The sequence below is a fragment of the Oncorhynchus clarkii genome, chromosome 23 (assembly GCF_045791955.1).
Source record: "Oncorhynchus clarkii lewisi isolate Uvic-CL-2024 chromosome 23, UVic_Ocla_1.0, whole genome shotgun sequence".
NCBI classification, from domain to species: domain Eukaryota; kingdom Metazoa; phylum Chordata; class Actinopteri; order Salmoniformes; family Salmonidae; genus Oncorhynchus; species Oncorhynchus clarkii.
The window spans coordinates 36,804,737-36,818,578 of NC_092169.1; positions in this window are offsets into that span (position 1 = coordinate 36,804,737).

Consider the following 13,842-nt stretch of genomic DNA (forward strand, 5'->3'; position numbering starts at 1 on the left):
TCATTCAATTTTCATGGCACAGAGTAATGAAACTGATTTCCAATATCTCTTTAGAAAGCACCACAGAGGCATCCAAAGCCCATTTTTTATTTATTTGATTTGATTTATTTCACCTTTATTTAACCAGGTAGGCCAGTTGAGAACAAGTTCTCATTTACAACTGCGACCTGGCCAAGATGAAGCAAAGCAGTGCGACAAAAACAACAACACAGAGTTACACATAAACAAACGTACAGTCAATAACACAAAATAAAAGAAAAATATAAAAAAATCTATGTACAGTGTGTGCTGACCTGTTCAACGGGATACTACATCCTTATCAACAGGAAGTGTCCTCAGGTGGTCTTCAAAGCATTTCATGTCCTGGCTGCTAAATAGTTAACATTCCCAGCTTCTGGCAAGGCTGTTACAGTGATGATGACACCCCCTCTTCATGTTTTACCACTTCCCCAACAACACACCCACACACAGACACACACACCCACCACACACACCAACTCCGCACAACTGTTAAAACCAAGCCAACACCCTTCCTCATCTTATCATTAACTGCAAGGGAACATCCACTCAAAAATGATCTTTTGTTATTTTTTTATTTAGTCCGCTTTTGATAGAGTACCAAAAAGTTTAGCACGTCAGCAGTTAAGTTTCAACATATTAGCCAAGAAGCAAAGTGTCACCAGTGATGTGGCTGGTGAAACACTTTCCCTTTAATAGTACCCCCTCGGTGCTGATCTCTTCCGGCGCCGACAGAGATGGCCGCCTCGCTTCGCGTTCCTAGGAAACTATGCAATTTTTTGTTTTTTTACGTGTTATTTCTTACATTAGTACACCAGGTCATCTTAGGTTTCATTACATACAGTCGAGAAGAACTACTGAATATAAGATTCAGCATCAACTCACCATCAGTACGACCAAGAATATGTTTTTCGCGACGCGGATCCTGTGTTCTGCCTTACAAACAGGACAACGGAGTGGATTCCATGCAGCGACCCAAAAAACAACTCCGAAAAAGAGGGAAACGAGGCGGTCTTCTGGTCAGACTCCGGAGACGGGCACACCGTGCACCACTCCCTAGCATTCTTCTTGCCAATGTCCAGTCTCTTGACAACAAGGTTGATGAAATCCGAGCAAGGGTAGCATTCCAGAGGGACATCAGAGACTGTAACGTTCTTTGCTTCACGGAAACGTGGCTCACTGGAGAGACGCTATCCGAGGCGGTGCAGCCAACGGTTTTCTCCACGCATCGCGCAGACAGAAACAAACATCTTTCTGGTAAGAAGAGGGGCGGGGGCGTATGCCTTATGACTAACGTGACATGGTGTGATGAAAGAAACATACAGGAGCTCAAATCCTTCTGTTCACCTGATTTAGAATTCCTCACAATCAAATGTAGACCGCATTATCTACCAAGAGAATTCTCTTCGATTATAATCACAGCCGTATATATCCCCCCCCAAGCAGACACATCGAGGGCTCTGAATGAACTTTATTTGACTCTTTGCAAACTGGAAACCATTTATCCGGAGGCTGCATTCATTGTAGCTGGGGATTTTAACAAGGCTAATCTGAAAACAAGACTCCCTAAATTTTATCAGCATATCGATTGCGCAACCAGGGGTGGAAAGACCTTGGATCATTGTTACTCTAACTTCTGCGACGCATATAAGGCCCTGCCCCGCCCCCCTTTCGGAAAAGCTGACCAAGACTCCATTTTGTTGATCCCTGCCTACAGACAGAAACTAAAACAAGAGGCTCCCACGCTGAGGTCTGTCCAACGCTGGTCCGACCAAGCTGACTCCACACTCCAAGACTGCTTCCACCACGTGGACTGGGACATGTTTCGTATTGCGTCAGACAACAACATTGACGAATACGCTGATTCGGTGTGCGAGTTCATTAGAACGTGCGTTGAAGATGTCGTTCCCATAGCAACGATTAAAACATTCCCTAACCAGAAACCGTGGATTGATGGCAGCATTCGCGTGAAACTGAAAGCGCGAACCACTGCTTTTAATCAGGGCAAGGTGTCTGGTAACATGACCGAATACAAACAGTGCAGCTATTCCCTCCGCAAGGCTATCAAACAAGCTAAGCGTCAGTACAGAGACAAAGTAGAATCTCAATTCAACAGCTCAGACACAAGAGGCATGTGGCAGGGTCTACAGTCAATCACGGACTACAGGAAGAAATCCAGCCCAGTCACGGACCAGGATGTCCTGCTCCCAGGCAGACTAAATAACTTTTTTGCCCGCTTTGAGGACAATACAGTGCCACTGACACGGCCTGCAACGAAAACATGCGGTCTCTCCTTCACTGCAGCAGAGGTGAGTAAGACATTTAAACGTGTTAACCCTTGCAAGGCTGCAGGCCCAGACGGCATCCCCAGCCGCGCCCTCAGAGCATGCGCAGACCAGCTGGCCGGTGTGTTTACGGACATATTCAATCAATCCCTATACCAGTCTGCTGTTCCCACATGCTTCAAGAGGGCCACAATTGTTCCTGTTCCCAAGAAAGCTAAGGTAACTGAGCTAAACGACTACCGCCCCGTAGCACTCACTTCCGTCATCATGAAGTGCTTTGAGAGACTAGTCAAGGACCATATCACCTCCACCCTACCTGACACCCTAGACCCACTCCAATTTGCTTACCGCCCAAATAGGTCCACAGACGATGCAATCTCAACCACACTGCACACCGCCCTAACCCATCTGGACAAGAGGAATACCTATGTGAGAATGCTGTTCATTGACTACAGCTCGGCATTCAACACCATAGTACCCACCAAGCTCGTCATCAAATCAAATCAAATCCATTTTATTTATATAGTCCTTCGTACATCAGCTGATATCTCAAAGTGCTGTACAGGGGGGGCGCCAACCCAGACAGGATGACCACATCAGTGACTCAACCCACTCAGGTGACGCACCCCCTCCAGGGACGGCATGAGAGAGCCCCAGTAAAGCCAGTGACTCAGCCCCTGTAATAGGGTTAGAGGCAGAGAATCCCAGTGGAAAGAGGGGAACCGGCCAGGCAGAGACAGCAAGGGCGGTTCGTTGCTCCAGAGCCTTTCCGTTCACCCTCCCACTCCTGGGCCAGACTACACTCAATCATATGACCCACTGAAGAGATGAGTCTTCAGTAGAGACTTAAAGGTTGAGACCGAGTTTGCGTCTCTGACATGGGTAGGCAGACCGTTCCATAAAAATGGAGCTCTATAGGAGAAAGCCCTGCCTCCAGCTGTTTGCTTAAAAATTCTAGGGACAATTAGGAGGCCTGCGTCTTGTGACCGTAGCGTACGTGTAGGTATGTACGGCAGGACCAAATCAGAGAGATAGGTAGGAGCAAGCCCATGTAATGCTTTGTAGGTTAGCAGTAAAACCTTGAAATCAGCCCTTGCTTTGACAGGAAGCCAGTGTAGAGAGGCTAGCACTGGAGTAATATGATCACATTTTTTGGTTCTAGTCAGGATTCTAGCAGCCGTATTTAGCACTAACTGAAGTTTATTTAGTGCTTTATCCGGGTAGCCGGAAAGTAGAGCATTGCAGTAGTCTAACCTGGAAGTGACAAAAGCATGGATTAATTTTTCTGCATCATTTTTGGACAGAAAGTTTCTGATTTTTGCAATGTTACGTAGATGGAAAAAAGCTGTCCTTGAAATGGTCTTGATATGTTCTTCAAAAGAGAGATCAGGGTCCAGAGTAACGCCGAGGTCCTTCACAGTTTTATTTGAGACGACTGTACAACCATTAAGATTAATTGTCAGATTCAACAGAAGATCTCTTTGTTTCTTGGGACCTAGAACAAGCATCTCTGTTTTGTCCGAGTTTAAAAGTAGAAAGTTTGCAGCCATCCACTTCCTTATGTCTGAAACACATTCTTCTAGCAATGGCAATTTTGGGGCTTCACCATGTTTAATTGAAATGTACAGCTGTGTGTCATCCGCATAGCAGTGAAAGTTAACATTATGTTTTCGAATAACATCCCCAAGAGGTAAAATATATAGTGAAAACAATAGTGGTCCTAAAACGGAACCTTGAGGAACACCGAAATTTACAGTTGATTTGTCAGAGGACAAACCATTCACAGAGACAAACTGATATCTTTCCGACAGATAAGATCTAAACCAGGCCAGAACTTGTCCGTGTAGACCAATTTGGGTTTCCAATCTCTCCAAAAGAATGTGGTGATCGATGGTATCAAAAGCAGCACTAAGGTCTAGGAGCACGAGGAGAGATGCAGAGCCTCGGTCCGATGCCATTAAAATGTCATTTACCACCTTCACAAGTGCCGTCTCAGTGCTATGATGGGGTCTAAAACCAGACTGAAGCATTTTGTATACATTGTTTGTCTTCAGGAAGGCAGTGAGTTGTTGCGCAACAGCCTTTTCTAAAAAAGTTTAGAGGAATGGAAGATTCGATATAGGCCGATAGTTGTTTATATTTTCTGGGTCAAGGTTTGGCTTTTTCAAGAGAGGCTTTATTACTGCCACTTTTAGTGAGTTTGGTACACATCCGGTGGATAGAGAGCCGTTTATTATGTTCAACATAGGAGGGCCAAGCACAGGAAGCAGCTCTTTCAGTAGTTTAGTTGGAATAGGGTCCAGTATGCAGCTTGAAGGTTTAGAGGCCATGATTATTTTCATCATTGTGTCAAGAGATATAGTACTAAAACACTTGAGCGTCTCTCTTGATCCTAGGTCCTGGCAGAGTTGTGCAGACTCAGGACAACTGAGCTTTGAAGGAATACGCAGATTTAAGGAGGAGTCCGTAATTTGCTTTCTAATAATCATAATCATAATCAAGCTCGAGACCCTGGATCTCGACCCCGCCCTGTGCAACTGGGTACTGGACTTCCTGACGGGCCGCCCCCAGGTGGTGAGGGTAGGCAACAACATCTCCTCCCCGCTGATCCTCAACACTGGGGCCCCACAAGGGTGCGTTCTGAGCCCTCTCCTGTACTCTCCCTGTTCACCCACGACTGCGTGGCCACGCACGCCTCCAACTCAATCATCAAGTTTGCGGACGACACAACAGTGGTAGGCTTGATTACCAACAACGACGAGACGGCCTACAGGGAGGAGGTGAGGGCCCTCGGAGTGTGGTGTCAGGAAAATAACCTCACACTCAACGTCAACAAAACTAAGGAGATGATTGTGGACTTCAGGAAACAGCAGAGGGAACACCCCCCTATCCACATCGATGGAACAGTAGTGGAGAGGGTAGCAAGTTTTAAGTTCCTCGGCATACACATCACAGACAAACTGAATTGGTCCACTCACACAGACAGCATTGTGAAGAAGGCGCAGCAGCGCCTCTTCAACCTCAGGAGGCTGAAGAAATTCGGCTTGTCACCAAAAGCACTCACAAACTTCTACAGATGCACAATCGAGAGCATCCTGGCGGGCTGTATCACCGCCTGGTACTGCAACTGCTCCGCCCTCAACCGTAAGGCTCTCCAGAGGGTAGTGAGGTCTGCACAACGCATTACCGGGGGCAAACTACCTGCCCTCCAGGACACCTACACCACCCGATGTCACAGGAAGGCCATAAAGATCATCAAGGACATCAACCACCCGAGCCACTGCCTGTTCACCCCGCTATCATCCAGAAGGCGAGGTCAGTACAGGTGCATCAAAGCTGGGACCGAGAGACTGAAAAACAGCTTTTATCTCAAGGCCATCCGACTGTTAAACAGCCACCACTAACATTGAGTGGCTGCTGCCAACACACTGACACTGACTCAACTCCAGCCACTTTAATAATGGGAATTGATGGGAAATGATGTAAATATATCACTAGCCACTTTAAACAATGCTACCTTATATAATGTTACTTACCCTACATTATTCATCTCATATGCATACGTATATACTGTATTCTATATCATCGACTGTATCCTTATGTAATACATGTATCACTAGCCACTTTAACTATGTCACTTTGTTTACATACTCATCTCATATGTATATACTGCACTCGATACCATCTACTGTATCTTGCCTATGCTGCTCTGTACCATCACTCATTCATATATCCTTATGTACATATTCTTTATCCCCTTACACTGTGTACAAGACAGTAGTTTTGGAATTGTTAGTTAGATTACTTGTTGGTTATTACTGCATTGTCGGAACTAGAAGCACAAGCATTTCGCTACACTCGCTAACCATGTGTATGTGACAAATAAAATTTGATTTGATTTGATCTATGGTCAGTTTTGCTTTTCACCTCCACATGTTTGTGGTAGTAGTCCTGAAGAACAATAAGCTGATCCTAGATCTGTTCTTAGTAACAATGTCTACCTCAAGCCTTCACTGAGGTGTCTGCCCGGCCATTGTGAAAGATTCCTGTAGAGCAGGGCATGTGAGGATGGCGGGCTGAATGTGGTCTGTGTTGTGCTCTACTCTTGATGCCTTGGTAAGTTTAAAAAATAATTTATTTCAGCCCAGAGTAGGGTCAGTGCAAGTCTGGCTGACACCCAACTCGAAGTCCTCCTGACTGCGCAGTGATCGCGTGAGTCATGTCAACCATGCTAGGTCAAAACCCTATCGATATTATGATCTTGGGACATTGTTCACTGCCGTTACATCAGCAATTTCAAGCCAACCGATTTGACTTTCCAATCTGGTTTAACACGGAATGGATGAAGGCATAGCATCAGGCAACTTTTGTCTTATCGCTATCTCACTCTTTTCCGCTCCCTCTCTCCACCTCCCTCAATGCAATTCAAGGGGCTTTATTGGCATGGGAAACATGTTAACATTGCCAAAGCAAGTGAGGTAGATATACAAAAGTGAAATAAACAATACAAATTAACAGTAAAAATTACACATACAGACGTTTCAAAAGAATTAAGACATTACAAATGTCATATTATGTATATATACACACAGTGTTGTAACGATGTACAAATGGTTAATGTACAAAGGGGAAAATAAATAAGCATAAATATGGGTTGTATTTACAATGGTGTTTGTTCTTCACTGGTTGACCTTTTCTTGTGGCAACAGGTCACAAATCTTGCTGCTGTGATGGCACACTATGGTATTTCACCCAGTAGATATGGGAGATTATCAAAATCTGTTTTTTTTTATTTTATTCTTTGTGGATCTGTGTAATCTGGGGGAAATATGTGTCTCTAATATGGTCATTGTCACAGGCCAGCTCATAGCCTGTGGCAAAAATGAGGGGACACAAACAACAGGTATAGGCCAATCAAAAATATTATTTATTGTAAACCAAAACTATTAACTTTAAACAAAGAAAAAGGAATGAGGTGTGAAAGTACCACAATGTAGGGTGTATGTAAAGTGCAGGGATGCATGAATCTGTGCATGTGAATATGACTGAGTGAAAACTACAAAGAAACAAACAAACAGGATCATACCTGGAGGAGCAGAGAGAGAGACAAGAGTGATTAGTGAAGCAGTTTAAATACCCTGAGCCCAGGTGACTCCAATCACTAACGACCCTCTGCCTGCAGGAGGAACCGCCCCTGCACTGCAGAGGGGCCATGACACCCCCCTCCTTAAAATGAAGGTCCCACCCTCAATCCAAATTTCGGCCCAACATATTCAAAACAATAAAATTCCACAATAAAAAAAAAGGATACCAGTCCCGGGTCCTAGTATTAGCCCCGTGTCCCCCAACTGACTGTCCGCCCCTCAAACTCAGCAGCCCTGGTACCTGGGGAGCAATTTAAGAGGAAAGAGGCGCAGACAGCCCGTAGGGGTCAGCAGAGAGAATATACAAACTAGGTTAAAGGAGCACGGGACAGAGCATCAGCAATGATATTATCCTTACCACTAATGTGTCTAATATCAAGGTTGAATGGTTGCAAGAACAAAGCCCAACGCATCAGACGCTGGTTGGGATTTTGCAGGGACCTCAGAAAAATAAGTGGGTTGTGGTCAGTGAACACAGTTAAAGGGGTCAAACTAGAACCAACATAGACCTCGAAGTGCTGTAAAGCCCAAATGAGACAGAATAGTTACAGAATAGTTTTTCTGATACTTATTAAATTTCCGGGAGAAGAAACTGACTGGACACTCAACATTGTTATCATTCTCCTGGAGAAGCACAGCCCCAGCGCCGATTTGACTGGCGTCTACCTGCAATTTGAAAGGTTTCCCAAAATTTGGTGCTGCCAATACAGGTGCCAAACACAAAAGAGCCTTAACTGCATCAAATGCCTCTTGACACTGGGTGGACCAGATAAATTCAGCCTTGGCCTTCAACAGATCGGTCAGTGGGGACACTACTAGCAAAAAGTTTACAGGAAGCACGGTAGTACCCCGCCATTCCCAGGAAGTGCATCATTTCTTTATTTGTGGAGGGCTGTGGGAACTGCTTCACAGCCTGGACCTTGGCTTCCACGGGACAGACAAAACCCTGACCAACAACCTTGCCTAGGTATGTGACTGTAGCTTTGGCAAACTCACATTTTGCCAAATTGATAGTCAACCTGGCCCACAGTCTTTCGAACAGGGCTTGCACTCTCCAAACATGCTCCTCCCAGGAGTCTGAGTAGACGACCACTTCGTCCAAATACACGGCACACCCTTCCAGACCTGCGACCACCAGATTCATTAGCCTCTGGAAGGTGGCTGGAGCATTCCGCAAGCCGAAAGGTATCACTGTATAAGAGAACAAACCAGATGGAGTTATAAAGGCAGCAATCTCACAAGCTCTTTTGGTAAGGGGTACTTACCAATATCCCTTTAAAAGATCAAATTTGCTAACATACTTTGCTGACCCAACTTGATCAATACAGTCCTCCATCCTAGGTAACGGTCTGCTTTAGTAACATTGTTAACTTTTCTATAATCAGTGCAAGGTCTGAAAGTGGAGTCAGGCTTTTTGACCAAAAGACAGTGTGAAGCCCAATTTGAACAACATGGCTCTGCAATACCATTGTCCAACATATACTGCACCTCTGTGTCCAATTGCAGTCTGTTCTCAGATACACGATAAAATCTGTTTGATAGGCTTAGCATCTCCGATGTCTATATCATGCTCAATTAAGTGGGTATGTGATAGGGTCAGAAAACAAAACAGGGTAGTTTCTAATAAGAGCTACCAATTCATCACGTTTCTCAGAGTCTAAATGATCTACCAAAACCAAGGTTTTGCAAAGTCTTTAGTTTTTCAACCGACCTTGTAAGACCTCATCCGAAACCCTAACGTCCTCCTCTTCTCCCCCCTCCACCAAATTAAAGCCACAAGATGCAGTGACTGGAGCAGCAGTCAACGCTGACCTCACCGCTGGAGTGCCCTCAACCCCGCTCAGATCACGGGAGTGATAACATTTTAACAGGTTCACATGGCATAATTTCCGACGACCAGGGGTTTCAATAAGATAGTTCAAATATGACACTTTACGCAACACAGTGAAAGGACCACAGTATCTTGCCTGAAAAGGTGAACTTGCAAGAGGCAGAAGAACAAGTACACGATCACCGGGACTAAACTCACGCAGCTCAGCCTGTCCGTCATATTTCAGTTTAATTTTCCGTTGAGAACATTTTAGTTTCTTTCACCAGTTCACCAGCCCAATAAATCAAATCAAATGTATTTGTCACATACACATGGTTAGCAGATGTGAATGCGAGTGTAGCGAAATGCTTGTGCTTCTAGTTCCGACAATGCAGTAATAACCAACGAGTAATCTAACCTAACAATTCCAAAACTACTACCTTATACACACAAGTGTAAAGGGAAAAAGAATATGTACATAAAGATATATGAATGAGTGATGGTACAGAACAGCATAGGCAAGATGCAGTAGATGGTATCGAGTACAGTATATACATATGAGATGAGTAATGTAGGGTATGCAAACAAAGTGGCATAGTTTAAAGTGGCTAGTGATACATGTATTACATAAAGATGCAGTAGATGATAGAGTACAGTATATACATATACATATGAGATGAATAATGTAGGGTATGTAAACATTATATTAAGTAGCATTGTTTAAAGTGGCTAGTGATATATTTTACATCAATTTCCATCAATTCCCATTACTAAAGTGGCTGGAGTTGAGTCAGTGTGTTGGCAGCAGCCACTCAATGTTAGTGGTGGCTGTTTAACAGTCTGATGGCCTTGAGATAGAAGCTGTTTTTCAGTCTCTCGGTCCCAGCTTTGATGCACCTGTACTGACCTCGCCTTCTGGATGATAGCGGGGTGAACAGGCAGTGGCTCGGGTGGTTGTTGTCCTTGATGATCTTTATGGCCTTCCTGTGACATCGGGTGGTGTAGGTGTCCTGGAGGGCAGGTAGTTTGCCCCCGGTGATGCGTTGTGCAGACCTCACTACCCTCTGGAGAGCCTTACGGTTGTGGGCGGAGCAGTTGCCGTACCAGGCGGTGATACAGCCCGCCAGGATGCTCTCGATTGTGCATCTGTAGAAGTTTGTGAGTGCTTTTGGTGACAAGCCAAATTTCTTCAGCCTCCTGAGGTTGAAGAGGCGCTGTCTGTGCGGGTGAACCAATTCAGTTTGTCTGTGATGTGTACGCCGAGGAACTTAAAACTTACTACCCTCTCCACTACTGTCCCATTGATGTGGATAGGGGGGTGCTCCCTCTGCTGTTTCCTGAAGTCCACAATCATCTCCTTAGTTTTGTTGACGTTGAGTGTGATACAACTTCAACGTAAAACCATTTACATAGTCAATAAGGTTCCGAGGTGGTTCCTGCAACACTGTTAAAGGCCCACGCACCTTATGTCCAAACACTAAGTCATTTGGGCTAAACCCTGTGTTTTCCTGCACTACTTCACGAGCAGCTAGTAACAGCCAAGGTAACCCCTCCTCCCAATCTGCAGACAGTTCTGTACAGTATGCACAAAGCAAGGATTTTAAAGTTTGATTGAAACGTTCCAAAGCTCCCTGGCTCTGGGCATGGAACGCAGTAGACTTGTTGTGTTTAACTTCAAGCTGTTTGAGAACCTGAGCAAATAAATGGGAGGTGAAGTTAGTCCCCTGATCTGATTGGATGATTTTTGGAATCCCAAATGTTGAAATAAATTGAGTTAACGCTTTAACTACTGATTTTGAAGTTATGGTACGCAAGGAAAAAGCTGCCGGATATCTAGTTGCTTGACACATAACAGTTAATGAGTACCTATGACCTGACTTGGACCTTGGTAAAGGCCCAACACAATCGATAATAAGATGCTCAAAAGGTTGCCCTACGGCTGGTATTGGATACAAAGGTGCTGGCTTTACAACCTGGTTTGGCTTGTACGCTGACAAGTATCACAAGTTCTAATAAACTGAGCTACATCCCGCTTTAAAACGTGGCCAGAAAATATAACGAAATATGCGATCACAAGTTTTACGAACACCCATATGACCTGCCACATCACCATGTGAAGTTTGCAACACTTTTCGCAAAGTAGTAGGTACAACTATTTGAAAGACTGGTTCTCCTAGACCCTGATCATAGTGTGGATCCCATTTCCTGAACAACAGCCCATCAAGAAGAAAATAACACAGAACTATTCCTCACCACTGACTCAGGAACAACTTTATCAAACAGATCAGCCAAGGTAGTATCGGCCTTTTGCTCAGCCATCAATGAATCTCTAGAACTAGTCAACTGTTCTGTCTGGAGTTTGACTGGCAACTCAAGACTAACTCGCAATCTCCTTACGAGAGGGTCACCGCACAAACTGGAAATAATTCACAATTTTGATCCGGAGATTCCCTTGCAGGGGACACTGAAGGTTGCTTCTTACAGAATGTAATTTACCATCTGCCCACACCTTACTACCTGCCAAGTCATTCCCCAAAATCAGGTGGACTCACTCTACTGGCAACTGGTGTCTAACCCCAACGTCTACATCACCCTCTACCAGACCACATTTTAGGGTAACTTCATGTAAAGGACAAGAGAATGGAAGTAAACCCATACCACATACCATTACACAACTGCTAGTATCAGACTCTAGAGAACGGCAAAACAGATTCCAGAATAAAATAATCTAAAGCTCCAGTGTCTCTCAACCTGTTAAGACTAGGCATAATACTGCCCCCTTTGGATGAATTGCGTGCCCATAGTAAACTGAAAATAATTCTGTCCAAAATTGCTAATATATGCATATAATAATTATTATTGGATAGAAAACACTCTAAAGCTTCTAAAACCGTTTGAATTATGTCTGTAAGTATAGCAGAACTCACAGGGCAGGCAATCTCCCAAACTAGTTTTGGAATACTGAAAGTTGGGGCAACTTTGACGTCATCGCCCCCACCCTTCCCAACCAGCTATGGATCTGGAGACACTTTCTATGTCTTCCACTAGATGTCCTCATTCAGTAGAGTGTTTAATTGTGCAAATCCCGCGAGTTTTGACCCTTTGGGAGGCGAAAGAGAAAATACATGTGCGTTAGGGCGCGCTTTGGGCACAGAGCTTCCTTTGTCCCAGCTCGCCTGAGAAGTATGATTGTCCGGTTGAATTGAGAATTGTTTTGTACGTTTATAACATCCTAAAGCTTGATTCTGCACTTAGTTTGACCAGTTTAGTCAACTGTTCGGGACCAGAAGTCATTTTGGATGCATTTCAGCTGAAAGTGGTAGCATATGCTAATACAAAGACACACAACTTGAAACCAAACGATGTATTGGGTAAGTATGACTCCTTCCACTACATTCTGATCAAAGACCATCAAAGGGAATATTTATGTTGTAATTTTGTATTTCTGTTGACTCCAACATAGCGGAGAAATATTGCTTACGTCTGAGCGCCGCCTCAGATTATTGCCTAGTGAGCGATTTCTGTAACGTTAAAAATAAATGTAACACAGCGGTTGCATTAAGAAGCAGTGTATCTTTCTAATAAGACTTTGATTGAAACATTTGTTGCCATCTACCAGGGACACTACACCATCTGAAATAAAGGCTGAAAAATCAGTTGGAAGACAGAATCAAACTCAACTAGTGGTTGAAAAAGCTCACCCTGGTGGTCAGAGGCTGTAACAGGAGCTGCCGTCACAGCACGTTTAACTTGACCTGACTTTTTTGATTTAAGCAGAGGACAATCTTTCTTCCAATGTCCTTCAACTAAACAGTAGCGACAGGTATTAGCATTAACCGGTGCTTTAAGTCCTCCAGACCCAAACTTCTGCTGAGGCCTTTGGAAAGAAGCCCCAGAAAAAGGTGACCTACTATTCCTAGGAGTAAAGTTATTTTTATGGTACATGGCTTTTATGCCTGTACTCATCTGCAGGGATTGCTGCATCACTTGGAGACTTAACTTCACGTTCAGAATTTTTTAACTGTTCTAACACTCAAATTAGACAGACCCTCAAAAGTACTAACTTCAGAAGCTGTACACCAATGATTAAGTGCAGAAGTCAAATCACAAACAAACTCAGAATAGGTTTATGAATCTAACTTTTTCCTGTAACGAAAACGTTGACGATATGCCTCTGGCACAGCTCGTAGACCTTCAGAACTGCTGATTTAACTTTAGCAAAAACTTTACTGTCAGCTACACCCAGTGCTGCAAAAGCCCCACGTGCTTTACCTGTAAGTACACATTGCAACAACATAGTCATGTCCAAATCTGACCAAGCTCTAGCTTCCGCAATACACTCAAATAAAGCAAAGTATGTGTCTGGATCTGACTAATCAAATTTAGGCAACAAACGAAGATTCTGTGAAACAAACTGTAGTAGTCCTTTTGGTCTATTAGCATTTCTCAATCGCGCTCTCTAACTGCATTTGCAACAGCTCCCTCTGCTGGTCAAAAGTTAATGAAGGGCTAGACTGAAAACTTGCACCCTCACTACTAGCAGACTGACCCCCAAAAAACACTCATTTCTCTAAGGCCCTGCTTT